Genomic DNA, 17,029 nt, shown 5'->3' with positions numbered 1-17,029 from the left:
TTTATATATAGTAACAATGTGTAAACCATAACTTGTCTTTATATACAGTAACAATGTGTAAACCATAACTTGTCTTTATATATAGTAACAATGTGTAAACCATAACTTGTCTTTATATACAGTAACAATGTGTAAACCATAACTTGTCTTTATATATAGTAACAATGTGTAAACCATTACTTGTCTTTATATACAGTAACAATGTGTAAACCATAACTTGTCTTTATATACAGTAACAATGTGTAAACCATAACTTGTCTTTATATACAGTAACAATGTGTAAACCATAACTTGTCTTTATATACAGTAACAATACATATAATATGCAATGCACTTTCATAAATCTTAAAGATGATAAACAAGAACAATATTAAAAGTAAGATGTGACACAGCTTATGTGATGAGCTAGTTGTGATGTGATGTGAAAGCCTTCACAGGTTTATAACACCTTGTTATATCTGTCACACATGTATTGAGACTGTATTAAGAATCATTTGCATAAATGCTTGAGACGAGAATTGAGATATGCTTACAAATGCCTCTTCTATCGCAAATATAATGTTAGGTACGCATTACCTAAACATGTGTAGTTTTCACAATTAGTTCCTGAATATCCAGGGTCACAACTGCAATAATATCCTCCACGCTGCCGTATGCATTTGCCATGGTTTCTACATCTGGCACCTGAGCAGAAGTCTATATTACACATGCTTCCTCCATATCCAGGTGGACATTCTAAAACACCAAACGGCATAATGAAGTATTTTATTGTATTAAACGATAATCTTGACTATAATAAAAGCTGTCTCTTTCTGTTCAAAACTGCAGTTGGAAATTGGAAAAAATAACTTTGTATGGGATTCAAACTCACAACAATTGGCACAGCCACCCAGCACACCACCAACCACCTCAATCTAATTTTATAATTACTGCATATAAAGTTATTCTCTGAGCTTTATTCGCATACCGGACAATCTCAAATGGCCTTTGAGGCTTCCAGGATACTGGCAATTACAATGGCTTCGTGCGTGTTGAGATGAACATGAATTTTGCTTGAATGAATAACTCATGATAGCAACTGCCTATGTAGCTATAGATAGTATCCTAAGGTAACAACTGCCTATGTAGCCATAGGTAGTATCCTAAGGTAACAACTGCCTATGTAGCCATAGGTAGTATCCTAAGGTAACAACTGCCTATGTAGCCATAGGTAGTATCCTAAGGTAACAACTGCCTATGTAGCCATAGGTAGTATCTTAAGGTAACAACTGCCTATGTAGCCATAGGTAGCATCCTAAGGTAACAACTGCCTATGTAGCCATAGGTAGTATCCTAAGGTAACAACTGCCTATGTAGCCATAGGTATTATCCTAAGGTAACAACTGCCTGTGTAGCCATAGATAGTATCCTAAGGTAACAACTGCCTATGTAGCCATAGGTAGTATCCTAAGGTAACAACTGCCTATGTAGCCATAGGTAGTATCTTAAGGTAACAACTGACTATGTAGCCATAGGCAGTATCCTGAGGCGGTACAACCCGGTGTCTGAGGTGAGGCGGTACACCCCGGTGTCTGAGGTAAGGCGGTACACCTCGGTGTCTGAGGTAAGGCGGTGCAACCCGGTGTCTGAGGTGAGGCGTTACAACCCTGTGTCTGAGGTAACATTCAAGCAACTTTGATCAATCAGGTACTTTCCAGTTTTGTAAGAAAATGGAATAGGACCTGAAGATTCAGGAAGGAGAAAATAAAACCAGCACTTGTAACTAATGACAATAAGTTGCGCATAATTTTGGTCAAACAATAACTGATGACACTTGGATTGAAATATTGTGGAATCAGTCCGTATGTCTTGTACTAAGCTTTAAACAAAACAATAAAATATATGCATATACCCCAGTGTTACAGCTAACATACCATTGAGAAAGCCTACATCAAAAATGGTGTGAGCTGTTGTAATGAATGCGCACGACCGGACCCAGAGCTGAGTATTTCCCACACACCCAGCTAGCTGATCGACAGATAGGACAGCCTGGTCCAGCTGGGCCGAGATGGAGTTGGACTAGCTCTACCGCGACAGATAGGACAGCCTAGCTCAGCCAGGCTGAGAGGGACTTGGGCCGGCCCTACTGGACTGAGATGAGAGAGGAGTACGGACCGAGCCGAGAAGAGACCGGGTAAGCCAAAAGTACAACTGGCGGGCTGCCTGATGGTATAGAACGGATTGGCTGGTCACCAAGCTGGCACCTAGGACACCGACCAGCTGCCAGGTCAGCAAAAGATGGCCCTCCGGTTCTCTAAAGATAAAGGCGGAGCCTAAACTTTTGCCGATCATATGAAAGAGGCAAGAGGATCGATAGCCGGCAGAGCAAGGGAAAGCAACTCCTTTTATGCAGTTAAGTATGTGCCTCCTCATATGCCGTTAAAAGTGTGCAAACATTAGCTGTACTTTCATATATTTATTGGTATATATTTACACCTTTCTGCTCTATTAATTGATGGGTTCGTTGTAGAGCAGTAAAGGGTTAGCAGCAGATCCTTTGCACTGTAACAAGCTGCACAAGTGGTTGTTACACCTGCAAAAATATTTAAAACTCGTAAGTGGAAGCTAGTATTTTTTATTTTCTAAGAATAGTGGTCGTGCTAACAATTAGTATAAGATTGTTATTGTTTTATATTGTGTTTATATTGTGTTTATATTGTGTTTAATGCAATACATGTAGCTCATCTTTGCTCAAGTACTTGATATTTTAAAAGAAAGAGGGCAGGAGATGGTTCCGATGCAACACATTCTTAGGTAACTTAGAAGTTGAAGGCAATAAATTTTTTCATTGATGACAAAATATTTTGTTGTGTTATTGTAGCATTGTGTTTTATAATTTATATACACTACTCTCTAGGAAATGCACTCACACTTACTAAAACAACATGCATGAACAAGATAAATGTCTCAATATTAAAGAGACACCGACAATCTCAGAGACATCGACAATCACGGAGACATCGCCATTTGAGTTATTGTTTTTGTGTTTTTCAAACTACCGATGGTCGAGTAAAGGTATTTCGATCAGCATAGTTGAAAAATACTGTAAAAGAATCATAGATTTGTCTAATTGTGAGATGCCTGAAGCATTATTTAGACAGCCCTACAAACTAGTCTCTATATTTACTAGTTATAAACAGCTGTGGCTTGGAGGCCAAGATCACCTGACTGGTTAAAGCCGGTCAGGTGTTAACCATCTAACTGGTTACCTATTTATGATACACCATATCGCAGTATGTGGGTGTTAATCTCACAATAAATCACTGATCGCTTGTGATAACATTGTTCACGCTATCACAAACCCATGTGCACTTGCATCTGGTGAATAGTTGACAACACAGCGTTTTCATTTCACAATGCAATCGCTAAGACTAAGATGATGAAATACTAGTCCCGCAGCAACTATCATAATGGAAAATATAGATTAAGCAATCTGTGACAGCCAATCACCATCCCTGAAATAGATGCTTGGAAAAATATTAGGAAAGTTTGACAGCTGCAGTGTTTCCTGACATATCCGGGTTGCGCATAGTCGATGAATAAGCGCCGAGAGAAGAACCTCGACATACAGCGACAATAGAGTGTGAATCAGCCTTTAGGGTTTAATTTCTAGAGAGACCACTGGTAGTGACATGAAGAGCATTCAACCTTAAATGTGCCGACCAGTCTGCTGTGGCTATCCTATATAAACGTACTATTATAGTGAAAATATATTACAACGTTCTACGCGTAGAGTTTTTACCTTCAAGACCGACGTGTAATATAAACGCTGAATCTAACGTATATGAATTTAGCTTACTAAAAACATACTTGAAAGAAATTTTCATATGCATTTTAGTAAACTCTTAACTAAAATATTATCACTTGTCTGTTTGCGAACCCGTTTTATTATAACGGATAACGCTGAGATACAATCGCCAGATTTTAATGTCGAGAAAAATTAATCTGGCTACCTTTTTGCAAAAAACAAATTAGCCTTAGTACAGCGAAAACGAAAAAGGCATCGGGTTTCATGGAGTTAATAGAATTCATAAAGTTTAAATTGACGCATCATTTAGAGTGGAAATACTTATAAATTAATGTGCTATTATCAAAATTAAGGAAACGTAGTGTGGCTAGGAAAACATCTTCGGAGCAACTGAAATAAATTAGGAGAGCAAATAAATGTTGATGTGAAATAAATAGCAAGTATGTAAACTACAAAACAAATGATTTTGTAATGATACAATTGATACAAACTGAGAAAACCCAGTAAAAATCGCTATTTCATCGTAATCAGTACAATCGCCAAATTTTAATTTTGGGATAATCTATTGTTGATATCGTCTTTACTGAAAACAAATTAGCCCTAATACGAGGACGAAAAAGCATCGCGTTTAATATAACTAAAAGAGTTCATAGAGTTTCAAACAAAACATCATTTTGGGTTTGAAAATGAGAAATGATGTTTACGGTATGTAGTAAGAGCTTTCGTAGTCTCGTTGTTAGAGAACTGGATTGCAAAACTTTCGTCACAATCTTTGTGAGTTCCAGTCCAACAGAAAGAGAAACTTTAACTCCAAAATTTTAATAGCTATAGCTGGACATACCGAAGGACAGACGACCAACATTGAGAAATATATATATAAATTATATAAATATATAACAGGTCCTACTACTGATAACAACTCTACTACTAGTTCTCCCCTTATTTGAAATTGGAACTTCCCAAAAACCATGAAAACCGCCGATGCTGGCGAATATTGACGGGTGCTGGCTGGTATGTCTGGTGCGGCTGATTTGGCTGATTCGGCAGACGTTTGGGATTCTAATATGAGTCACAGCATTTGCTGAACATTAGGTAACACATAGGAAGCCTAATTAAAACACTAAAAGATATAGACTAAGGAACACTCCAACCCCATTGCAGCATAGTACTATCTCTTCATTCACAGTTGTTATACTCTTCTCCACATCTAGCATACATTTGTGTTGTCTAAACAAATCCAGTCCTAGGAGAATATCTTTATTTACTTCTATTGGCTAGAACTGCTGTCATACAACCAGGCTTCCAACAGTCATCTCCATATCCCCTACTCCATGCATTATTACTGCACTCCTGTTTGCAAGTTTTCCGCTATTAGCTGGGTGCCTCATTATGTAGTTGCATTTCTCTGCAAGCTCTCCAAACCATTCTCTAGACATCACTGAATGTGAGCATCTAGTATCTATCAACATCACACCAAGATTCTCAACTTCCAAATTTGCCTTTTACATAGAATGTATCATTATCCACTGGAACCATTTATATTATACTTGTCTTTTTCGCTTCTCTTTCTTTCTTACAACTACTTGCTTCTTCTTACTCTTTACTATTTTCCAACAAGAGTGCATTCGATTCTTCACTACTTTTTCATCTATTTTTAGTTCATCATTGAATGGCTCAGAGTGACCAGTTTCTGAATCTGCTTTCATATTCTGAGTATCGCTACAGCACTCCTGCTGAGATAGCTGGCGTCCTCACCCAGTCTTTCAGGCTACAAAGGGGCCTTGAACATTACTACTACAACTCCTTGTGACTGTCGGTGTTCTCACTATTTTCTGTAGACTTCTGTAAGTCCAAGGGTATTGCTACTACTCTCCTTTTGGGATGTCTGGCATCCTCATCCTTTCTTTCAGGTTGTAGAAGGGTATTGGTCATTTTCACAATTTCCTGTAAACTTCTGTAGAGACATGGGTATTACTAACTGCATTTATTTCTCTCTCATCTTTAGCTGTCTCTTCTAGGTCAGTTTTAGCTACTCTTAATAGTTTCATTAACGACTCACCAAAAGCAAAGGCGTTTAGTCTCAGGTGTTCGAGTTCTCTCCTTGCTTCTCTTGATATCTCAAACTTGCTATCAATGCTTCTACAAGTTCTTCATACTCTAGGCCTTGTCCATGTCCAACTGCCTTGTCTTGTAGTGCTAAACGTAGTCTAAGGGTTCTCTTTTCACTATCCCATTAGTTTACTTCTGCTACATCATGGAAGTTTTTCAGGAAGGTTCTCACACTTTCATGTTCATCAAATGTAGGTGTTGTTATTAACTTCATTGTTGTTTTTAAGTCTCGTAGTAGTCTATTCAACCATTCTTGTATGTCACAATGTCATTGTGGTTGTGTCATCTTGTTTACGTTATCATCTTTATTTCCAAACTTTTTGTACCTCTTCGACTAAATTTTCTTGTTTTTATGGGTTCTTGTGTTGCCACAAATAATGTCCTTTGATACTTCTGCTGCCACCAGAATAAGGAAAGGACACTGGTGACCCTTTATATCTATAATGAAGATGTCGTCACTGCTAGACTATTTTTATTCAACTGTCACTTGGATAAGTTCATTTATCGATGAAAGAGAATAAAATAGTTTCCAAACCATAGAGAGCAATTATATAAACAGCAGATGTCAGCTGATATGGTTGATACAGTTCAGTGTCCAAACCATAGAGAGCAATTATATAAACAGCAGATGTCAGCTGATATGGTTGATACAGCTGATTCGGCTGACTCCCATATAAGTCATATTTTTTATTGTTTTATTTGGGTTTCCTATTTGTTAATTATTGTTCAATAAGTGCTATGACTTATATATAATAAAACAATAAAAAATAAGACACTGAAACCCTGGACAGTAGTTATAAAGATTTGCCATACCAAAAGGAGTGTTGAATATATAAATATATAAAAAGTAGTCAGGCATATATATGATATACTGAAAAGGGGTCCTTTTTATATATTTGATGGGAAAACTTATTTTCTGTAAACAACTTCTATTAGATTTATGGAGAAGCACAGCGTTATGTAATGAATACTCTCAGTGACAAAATTGGTTCATGTTTTAGGCTAAAAATATTGCCCACCCTATCTAAAATATTGCCCACTCTATCTAAAATATTGCCTACCCTATCTAAAATATTGTTCATCCTATCTAAAATATTGTTCATCCAATCTAAAATATTGTTCCCCCTGTCTAAAATATTGCTCACTCAATCTAAAATATTGCCCACCCTTTCTACAATGTTGCTTTCCCTATCAAGAATATTGCTCACTTTATCTAAAATAGTCCTCATTTTAGCTAGAGTAAAAATATTTAATCAAAGTTTAGTGTAAACAAGTTCCGGCTAAACACAAAAAAGAGAAGTTGTCGCATGACAACTAATTAGTGATCATGAGAACATGGAAAAATATACAATCAAATTCACTTTAAATGATTATAACTTAAAATACCATACCACATGTGCAGAAGCTTCCTAACATTCGAACCGTTCCTCCATTTTGGCAGATCGTATTTTTGCAGGAATTAATCTCACAAAATTCTCCGCTATACCCTGAATTGCAAATGCACTTTGTGGCCATCGCACTACAATGAGTAAACCAGTAACAATTGGAGAAAAGACGACTAGCTTAGTCCTTTTACCCGTACTTTACAGGTTTCATGCCCTCTCATGCTTTTTCCCTCATGTATTCTAGTATTCCAGTTTATAGAAAACCTATACTTCTCTAGCTCTCTGATCTACTAGTTCTCTAGTAGCCCTCCAACTTTTTAGCCCCAATTTATAAACTCCTAGTTTCCTAGATCTCCTGCTTGCAACTCTGCAATAATTCTCATTTAAAAGTCTTATAGACCTCTAGCTCTGTAACCATTTATTCTCCTAGCACTCTGGTCTTCTAGACCTCTGGTCTCCTGGCCCTCTGGGCTCCTAGATATCTGTTCTCCTAGCCATCTGGTCTCCTAGCCCTCTGGTCTCCTAGCACCTCGGTTCTCCTAACCCTCTGTTTTCCTAGCCCTCTGGTCTCCTAGTCCTCAGGTCTCCTAGCCCTCTGGTCTCTTAACCCTCTGGTCTCTTAGCCCTCTGGTCTCTTAGCCCTCTGGTCTCTTAGCCCTCTGGTTTTCTAGCCCTCTGGTTCCTAGTTATCTATTCTCTGTTATCTATTCAAATTAACTAATTCCCTAAGTTATATTCTAATTCTCTGCTATTACTTTTTGTAGGTTATAATGTTTTAGCTCTCCATCCTTTTATCCCGAGTTTTTTTGTCTTTCAACTATTCTTTAGGTTGTTACCTTTTTCAAATGACGTCTTAGAACAAATGCTGACTTTTTCAAATGGTGACTATCTTCAGTGACGGTGATTTTGTATGAAATTGAGGTGTCACTAAACCAGATGTATCTATACAGCAAAATGTCTGTGAAAGCAACTGTTACAAGGTGTTCTATACGACTTTCTATACAACAGACTAAGCTAGCTATTCTAAGATAGTGTTATATTTATTGTATATCAGTGGTATGTAAAGTTTATTGTATACCAGTGGTATGTAAAGTTTATTGTGTATCAGTGGTATGTAAAGTTTATTGTATACCAGTGGTATGTAAAGTTTATTGTATACCAGTAGTATGTAAAGTTTATTGTATATCAGTGGTATGTAAAGTTTATTGTATATCAGTGGTATGTAAAGTTTATTGTATACCAGTGGTATGTAAAGTTTATTGTATACCAGTGATATGTAAAGTTTAGTGTATACCAGTGGTATGTAAAGTTTATTGTATACCAGTGTTATGTAAAGTTTATTGTATATCAGTGGTATGTAAAGTTTATTGTATACCAGTGGTATGTAAAGTTTATTGTATACCAGTGGTATGTATAGTTTATTGTATATCAGTAGTATGTAAAGTTTATTGTATATCAGTGGTATGTAAAGTTTATTGTATATCAGTGGTATGTAAAGTTTATTGTGTATCAGTGGTATGTAAAGTTTATTGTATATCAATGGTATGTAAAGTTTATTGTATATCAGTGGTATGTAAAGTTTATTGTGTATCAGTGGTATGTAAAGTTTATTGTATATCAGTAGTATGTAAAGTTTATTGTATACCAGTGGTATGTAAAGTTTATTGTATATCAGTAGTATGTAAAGTTTATTGTATACCAGTGGTATGTAAAGTTTATTGTGTATCAGTAGTATGTAAAGTTTATTGTATATCAGTGGTATGTAAAGTTTATTTTATACCAGTGGTATGTAAAGTTTATTGTATATCAGTAGTATGTAAAGTTTATTGTATATCAGTAGTATGTAAAGTTTATTGTATATCAGTGGTATGTAAAGTTTATTGTATATCAGTGGTATGTAAAGTTTATTGTATATCAGTGGTATGTAAAGTTTATTGTGTATCAGTGGTATGTAAAGTTTATTGTATACCAGTGGTATGTAAAGTTTATTGTATACCAGTGGTATGTAAGGTTTATTGTGTATCAGTAGTATGTAAAGTTTATTGTATACCAGTAGTATGTAAAGTTTATTGTATATCTGTAGTATGTAAAGTTTATTGTATACCAGTGGTATGTAAAGTTTATTTTATATCAGTGGTATGTAAAGTTTATTGTATACCAGTGTTATGTAAAGTTTATTGTATATCAGTGGTATGTAAAGTTTATTGTATATCAGTGGTATGTAAAGTTTATTGTATACCAGTAGTATGTAAAGTTTATTGTATATTAGTAGTATGTAAAGTTTATTGTATATCAGTGGTATGTTAAGTTTATTGTATATCAGTGGTATGTAAAGTTTATTGTATATCAGTGGTATGTAAAGTTTATTGTATACCAGTAGTATGTAAAGTTTATTGTATACCAGTGATATGTAAAGTTTGTTGTATATCAGTGGTATGTAAAGTTTATTTTATATCAGTGGTATGTAAAGTTTATTGTATACCAGTGTTATGTAAAGTTTATTGTATATCAGTGGTATGTAAAGTTTATTGTATACCAGTAGTATGTAAAGTTTATTGTATACCAGTGGTATGTAAAACACATGGTTTAGTTCTAAGTTAATTTTTTATTAAACGGAAAGCTACCATGTCGTGTCAGTAGGGCTGAGATTTTATTGGTCTTTCAGCCTAAACTCTGAATGTGTACCTATATATATACCCTCAGTCTACCCCAAATGTGTCCCCGCATACATATCATCAGCCTAAACTCCTAATGTGTAATCACATTCTTACTCCCAACCGGAAATGCAAATATGTACCCACACACACACCCTCAGCCTAGACTCTAAATGCGTACCCACACACACACACACACACACCATCAGCCTAGACTCTAAATGCATACCCACAGACACACCCTCAGCCTAGACTCTAAATGCGTACCCACACACACACCCTCAGCCTAGACTCTAAATGCGTACCCACACACACACACCTTCAGCCTAGACTCTAAATGCATACCCACACACACACACCCTCAGCCTAGACTGTAAATGCGTACCCACACACACACACCATCAGCCTAGACTCTAAATGCGTACCCACACACACACACCATCAGCCTAGACTCTAAATGCATACCCACACACACACACCCTCAGCCTAGACTCTAAATGCGTACCCACACACACACACCATCAGCCTAGACTCTAAATGCGTACCCACACACACACACACACCATCAGCCTAGACTCTAAATGCGTAACCACACACACACACCATCAGCCTAGACTCTAAATGCATACCCACACACACACCCTAAGCCTAGACTCTAAATTTATACTCCCATGCATACCATCTAGGCATAAAAACCAGAAAATATCATTACATAAAAAGCAAATGGCAATATCCTTATGAAACATGTGTAGCATTTTAATCGGTCCATTGAAGTTATGCAATTTATCGTCCCTGTAACTTGGTTCTTTTCAGATTTATAGCAAAGAAGCATATCATTAGTTGCGTAATAATCGTCTGGAAGTTATCTTCTCTGTGAACTTTTGTTGCGGTGTTGTTAAATATTCAGCTTGTTTACATTAGCTCTTATCTATACTCCCAATTCCAAAGACCACAAACAAGTGCATTTACCTGGTAGAGTAGATTACATGTATAATAGTAGTGGTGAAGTCACACGGCATTGCTCAGGCTTTTATTAGTAACCTGACTTACAGTGTTTAAATTTATTACCGCTAATACTAGTCGTTTAATCATAGTTGACAGCATATACAAATGTAGCAGCAGCGGGTGTGAGATGGTGAGATGTAAGGTAAAGCTGACTACAACGGTACTCTTTCTCAAATTATGTGTAGAAAGAAACCAAGAATGACCCGCTACTCATTGACAGCTGGTAAAATTGGTCAAATTATAGGGGAGATATTTTGCTACCCAAATGAAAAATAGATGTGTGTTGTTAAGACTTGCACAACAGATACCCAGATTGCACTCAGCAGAGCTTGAAAACTATTTGAAGTCTTTTCATCTTTGTCATGTAACAAAGATTGTAGAATGGTACATGCATGTACACATGTACACATGCATATACACATGCTACCACATGTATGTACACATGCTACCACATGCATGTACACATGCTACCACATGCATGTACACATGCTACCACATGCATGTACACATGCTACCACATGCATGTACACATGCTACCACATGCATGTACACATGCTACCACATGCATGTACACATGTACACATGCTACCACATGCATGTACACATGCTACCACATGCATGTACACTTGTACACATGCATGTACCCATGTACACATGCTACCACATGCATGTACACATGCTACCACATGCATGTACACATGTACACATGCTACCACATGCATGTACACATGCTACCACATGCATGTACACATGTACACATGCATGTACACATGCTAAAGCTCAAGCACTAATAACTCTTACGTACAGAAGTAAAAATATCTGCTCCTGCATCTATGCATGCTTTGAGAACGTTTTAACATGAACATATGTTTTAGATCAATGAGAGCGCATTTGCATCCTGAAATAGTTTAAACAAAAAATTGGTATACATTTCAGCTAGACTTTCCATTACTATTCTAGTGGCATGCTGCTTCTAGTGTGAATTACAGAGAGTCATTAGCGATGCCCGCTAGTCCGCAGTGTAACATAAGTCTAGGATAGCAAACTGGTGAAGCACTTTATAACTTATATTCACTTACTTCAACTATACTGGTAACTGGTAGTAATTACACATCTATGAACACAGTGAGACTTACTTGTCTATTTTCTTTGTACAGATTCCATTGTAGTTGCAACTGTCTTTGCATACTGAAAACAAGCAAAACAGTTAATACTAAGGAGATAATCCACAGCAGCACAATCTTTAACAATTTGCTTATGTGCTTACAGCAACACGTACTTACAGCAACACGTACTTACAGCAACATGCACTTACATCAACACGTACTTACAGCAACATTTACTAACAGCAACACGTACTTACAGCAACACGTACTCACAGCAACATGCACTTACAACATGTACTTGCAGCGACTTGTACTTACAGCAACATGTACTTACAGCGACATGTAGTTGCAGCGACATGTACTTACAGCGACATGCACTTACAGTGACATGTACTTACAGCGACATGCGCTTACAGCGACTTGTACTTACAGCGACATATACTTACAGCGACATGTACTTACAGCAATTAGTTTTATTCGTTCAATTGAGGAGTTGTTGGCTAAGACTTATTCCTAATAGACTACACTTAATGATTTCATATAATTACTGATTACTAAACGCGGTTGTCTTAAACTAAACTCATAAACTTTTGATATTCATGAGTCTAGTTAAAGACATTATTTGAAAAATATTGTTGTGCATTAAAAATGGATTTTTATATAAATAAAAAAGTTGAAACTTCTGGGTCTATAAGTTATATATTTCTCATGCACACATTTTTTAGGTTTCACTTCATAGTAATAACCTCATCAGATTCATGGACAACAATATGGTTCCCTTTTACTCTTCTCGTGCTGCTCATAGAAGGGCATCCGCATGCTTATGAAAAAAGAAAAAGCTAAATTGAGGTGTTATCTAGCTTGTTTAGCTTACAATCAGGTAGCACAATGTAAAGCAGCGTATTTTAGTTTAACAAACAATTGTCTTGCAGCATAACTTGGTTCGTGTAACCTAAAAGCAATGGAACCATTGGCTAATGTATGAGGGTTTCTATAAAAACTAAAAACACACAAAGCTGTAGTAGAAAGGCTCTCAACATGTGACATCTACGAATGAATAAAATGAGAGAAGCTACATGTTGTGATATGTACTGTAAATATGTATTATATATATACTTGAATTATATATTCAACATATATCACTTTAAATAATAATATGTCTAATACGATATTTATACTATAGTTGTTGTTCTAAACGTTGAATTAAAATATGTGATAAAACATTTGAATCACAAAAAGACTAAACAGCCACTAATTCTTGTAGGATGGGACTATCTCTTACAGAAAGTACTTTAAGGCTCCAAGACAGTGCTAATAGAAAGGTCATCAGCCATTATGCAAGCGAGTCGAGCACTCTCTGAGTAACTACATAGTATGATAATAAAGTAGCTTTGATAAATGAAAAGGCAATTTAACTAAAATTCACTGAGCAAAATAATAAATTATCATTTGAACATTAAACCAAAAGATAACTAAACAATGCGTTTTTAAGGCTTATGTCCAATAATAACAACCAATAAAAAATTACATTAAGAATTAACAGTTCTTAATCCTTAAAGGAGCAACCTACATGCAAAAATTCCAACTTTGAAAAGCAAGAACTCAAATCAAAAACTTGGAGAAACAAAAAACCTGATTATATGTTTGCTTACAGTATACGCTGATAATTTGGTCTCTCTTCTCTCTCAGCAACCGTGCCTCACCATTATTTTCTGTTGCGCCCTCAGAGTTATCTCTCTCTTGAGGCTAAATAGATGTGGCATTGTTTATAAAAAAACATGAAACATAAAACATCGACTGTTTACCAAATTGAGTTTTTCACAGACCGATACGAGTAAGCTAAATTATTAACCAATGATGATTTTATCGGTAATGACTAATTGTGAAATGGTAGCACGTTTTTGCCACTTTTATGCAAGCAACACATAATTATATATATTTATATGTATTAATTATTATATATTATTATATATATTATGTATTATATGTACAATTTATATATATTATATGAATAACAAACAGTAAGTCTGACGTAGCCTGCTATTTGTTTCATTTTCAATCAAATAGCACGCAGGTGGATGTTTAAGGGGATGGTTCTCAGGGGCGGATCTACTGTGGAGCGTATGATTCATGGGGTTCCAAAACACCAGATAGAGTATTGAAAAACAAATATTGTTAAAGATCTGGTGCAAGGCACAGAGTATTTGAAGAATGTGGAAACGCATACCACACAATGACAAACATACACTGACAATGGCACACAATGACAAACACACACTGACAATGGTACACAATGACAAACATACACTGACAATGACACACAATGACAAACATACACTGACAATGGCACACAATGACAAACACACACTGACAATGGCACACAATGACAAACATACACTGACAATGATACACGATGACAAACACACACTGACAATGGCATACAATGACAAATACACACTGACAATGACACACGATGACAAACACACACTGACAATGACACACGATGACAAACACATACTGACAAAGGCACACAATGACTAACACATACTGACAATGACACACGATGACAAACATACACTCACAATGACACACGATGACAAACATACACTGACAATGACACAAAATTGGACAAACACACACTGACAATGGCACACAATGACAAACACACTCTGACAATGACACACTCTGACAATGACACACTCTGACAATGACACACTGACAATGGCACACGATGACAAACATACAATGACAATGGCACACTATGACAAACACACACTGACAATGACACACAATGACAAACAAACACTGACAATGACACACGATGACAAACACACACTGACAATGACACACGATGACAAACACACACTGACAATGACACACGATGACAAACATACACCGACAATGGCATACAATGACAAACATACACTGACAATGACACACAATGACAAACATACACTGTCAATAGCATACAATGACAAACATACACTGACAATGACACACAATGACAAACATACACTGACAATGGCATACAATGACAAACACACACTGAAAATGACACACAATGACAAACACACACTGACAATGACACACTATTACAAACATACACTGACAATGGCATACAATGACAAACATACACTGACAATAACACAATGACAAACATACACTGACAATGGCATACAATGACAAACACACACTGAAAATGACACACGATGACAAACACACACTGACAATGACACACGATGACAAACACACACTGACAATGACACACGATGACAAACACACACTGACAATGACACACGATGACAAACACACACTGACAATGACACACTATGACAAGCATACACCGACAATGGCATACAATGACAAACATACACTGACAATGGCACACAATGACAAACATACACTGACAATGGCACACTATGACAAACATACACTGACAATGACACACAATGACAAACACACACTGACAAACACACGATGACAAACACACACTGACAATGGCACACAATGACCAACACACACTGACAATGGCACACTATGACAAACACACACTGACAATGACACACTATGACAAACACACACTGACAATGACACACTATGACAAACACACACTGACAATGACACACAATGACAAAGTGGCATTTACTAATAATATATATTATTGTGCAATAGGCATGAACAAATCTTTGGACTTTTAAAAAAGGTTCTCTTTCATTACATTCTTTTTCCTGAAGAAATGTTTTCTACTTGTATTCTCCATCTCTCAAAGAATGTCTTCTGCCCTTTGTCTTTTCTCCTCAAGGTTTAACCTTCTGCTCGTTTTCCTTCAATGTCAGAAATTTCTTGTTGTCTCCTCTCCTTTTAAGGAATTAGTTTCGTGTCTTCTTCTCTCCTCAAGGAATGCCCGCCGAATGTTTTACTTTTTCTGAAAGAATGCACTCTGCTTGCTTTTTTACGCTTTAGGAAAAAATAGTCCATCTTTGTTTCTCTTAGAAAGAATTGCATTGACTTTTCATAACTTCTTTCAAAGAATATCTTCCTCATTAGCTAATCCTCCGGTTAAGCTGAGTTGTCCCAGCTACGCTTTGTGTACTCTGTGCCACACCGTGTACACTCTTTTTATTAGCATAGTTAATTTACAAATGGTTATAAGTGTATGAAATGCACAAAGTTGTGCCAGTTTTTTGTGATAAATTCACTGTGAGAACCCTTGTGAAATATTACGCTGTAGAACTGAATAAGTGCTAGAATCAGCCAGTAACTATAATACTAGCATACAGTTCTGCCATACGATCTATAATAACGCAGAAGATTTGCTATGTTCACATGAGATTATGTGAACAATTTGAAAAAGTCGATCAGAGGCTAGATGACAACTACTGTACATATGTTTTTACATTACTTATCTCCGTTGACGCCCATTTATTCGCAGCAATAAAATAACAGGGCATACACAAGGAACAGGAACGTTGACTAACAAAGAGGTTAGGACAGTTTGTAAGTTGTAATGGCCGAAGTGAAAACAGAGACTTTGACAATGTGTGGGAAAACCCCTGCAGCTATTAATATAAATGAGTAGGTACATATTATATTGCGCTCAACATTTTACAACCCTCAAGTAAAGGGATATTGACAAACGCAACCGTGTCCTCATTTTTCAACTGTAACTAACAGAGCCCATCAAAAAAGCTTAATTCATTTGAAAGAGCATGCGAATGTTGTCAGTAACAAAAGTGTTGCATGTCCATAATGATAACATGTGTATTTCTTTCTTATCCTCTATCTCTTTTTTTCACAATCTCCTCCTTTTTCGGTTCTACCTGTTATACTTGTTTGTACCATTGCTTTTCTTCTTTTCTCAATATTAAACCTTTCTTCTTTTGGGATCGGCTTGTTAAAACAGCATAGAGTTACTGTATGCAACAGAAACGTTAAGTTAATGTAAAGTATTGTTACTCACCAAAGCGCATCTTACAGCAATTA

The sequence above is a fragment of the Watersipora subatra genome, chromosome 7 (genome assembly GCF_963576615.1).
Source record: "Watersipora subatra chromosome 7, tzWatSuba1.1, whole genome shotgun sequence".
NCBI lineage: Eukaryota > Metazoa > Bryozoa > Gymnolaemata > Cheilostomatida > Watersiporidae > Watersipora > Watersipora subatra.
Note: the sequence above shows the minus strand (reverse complement) of the source record.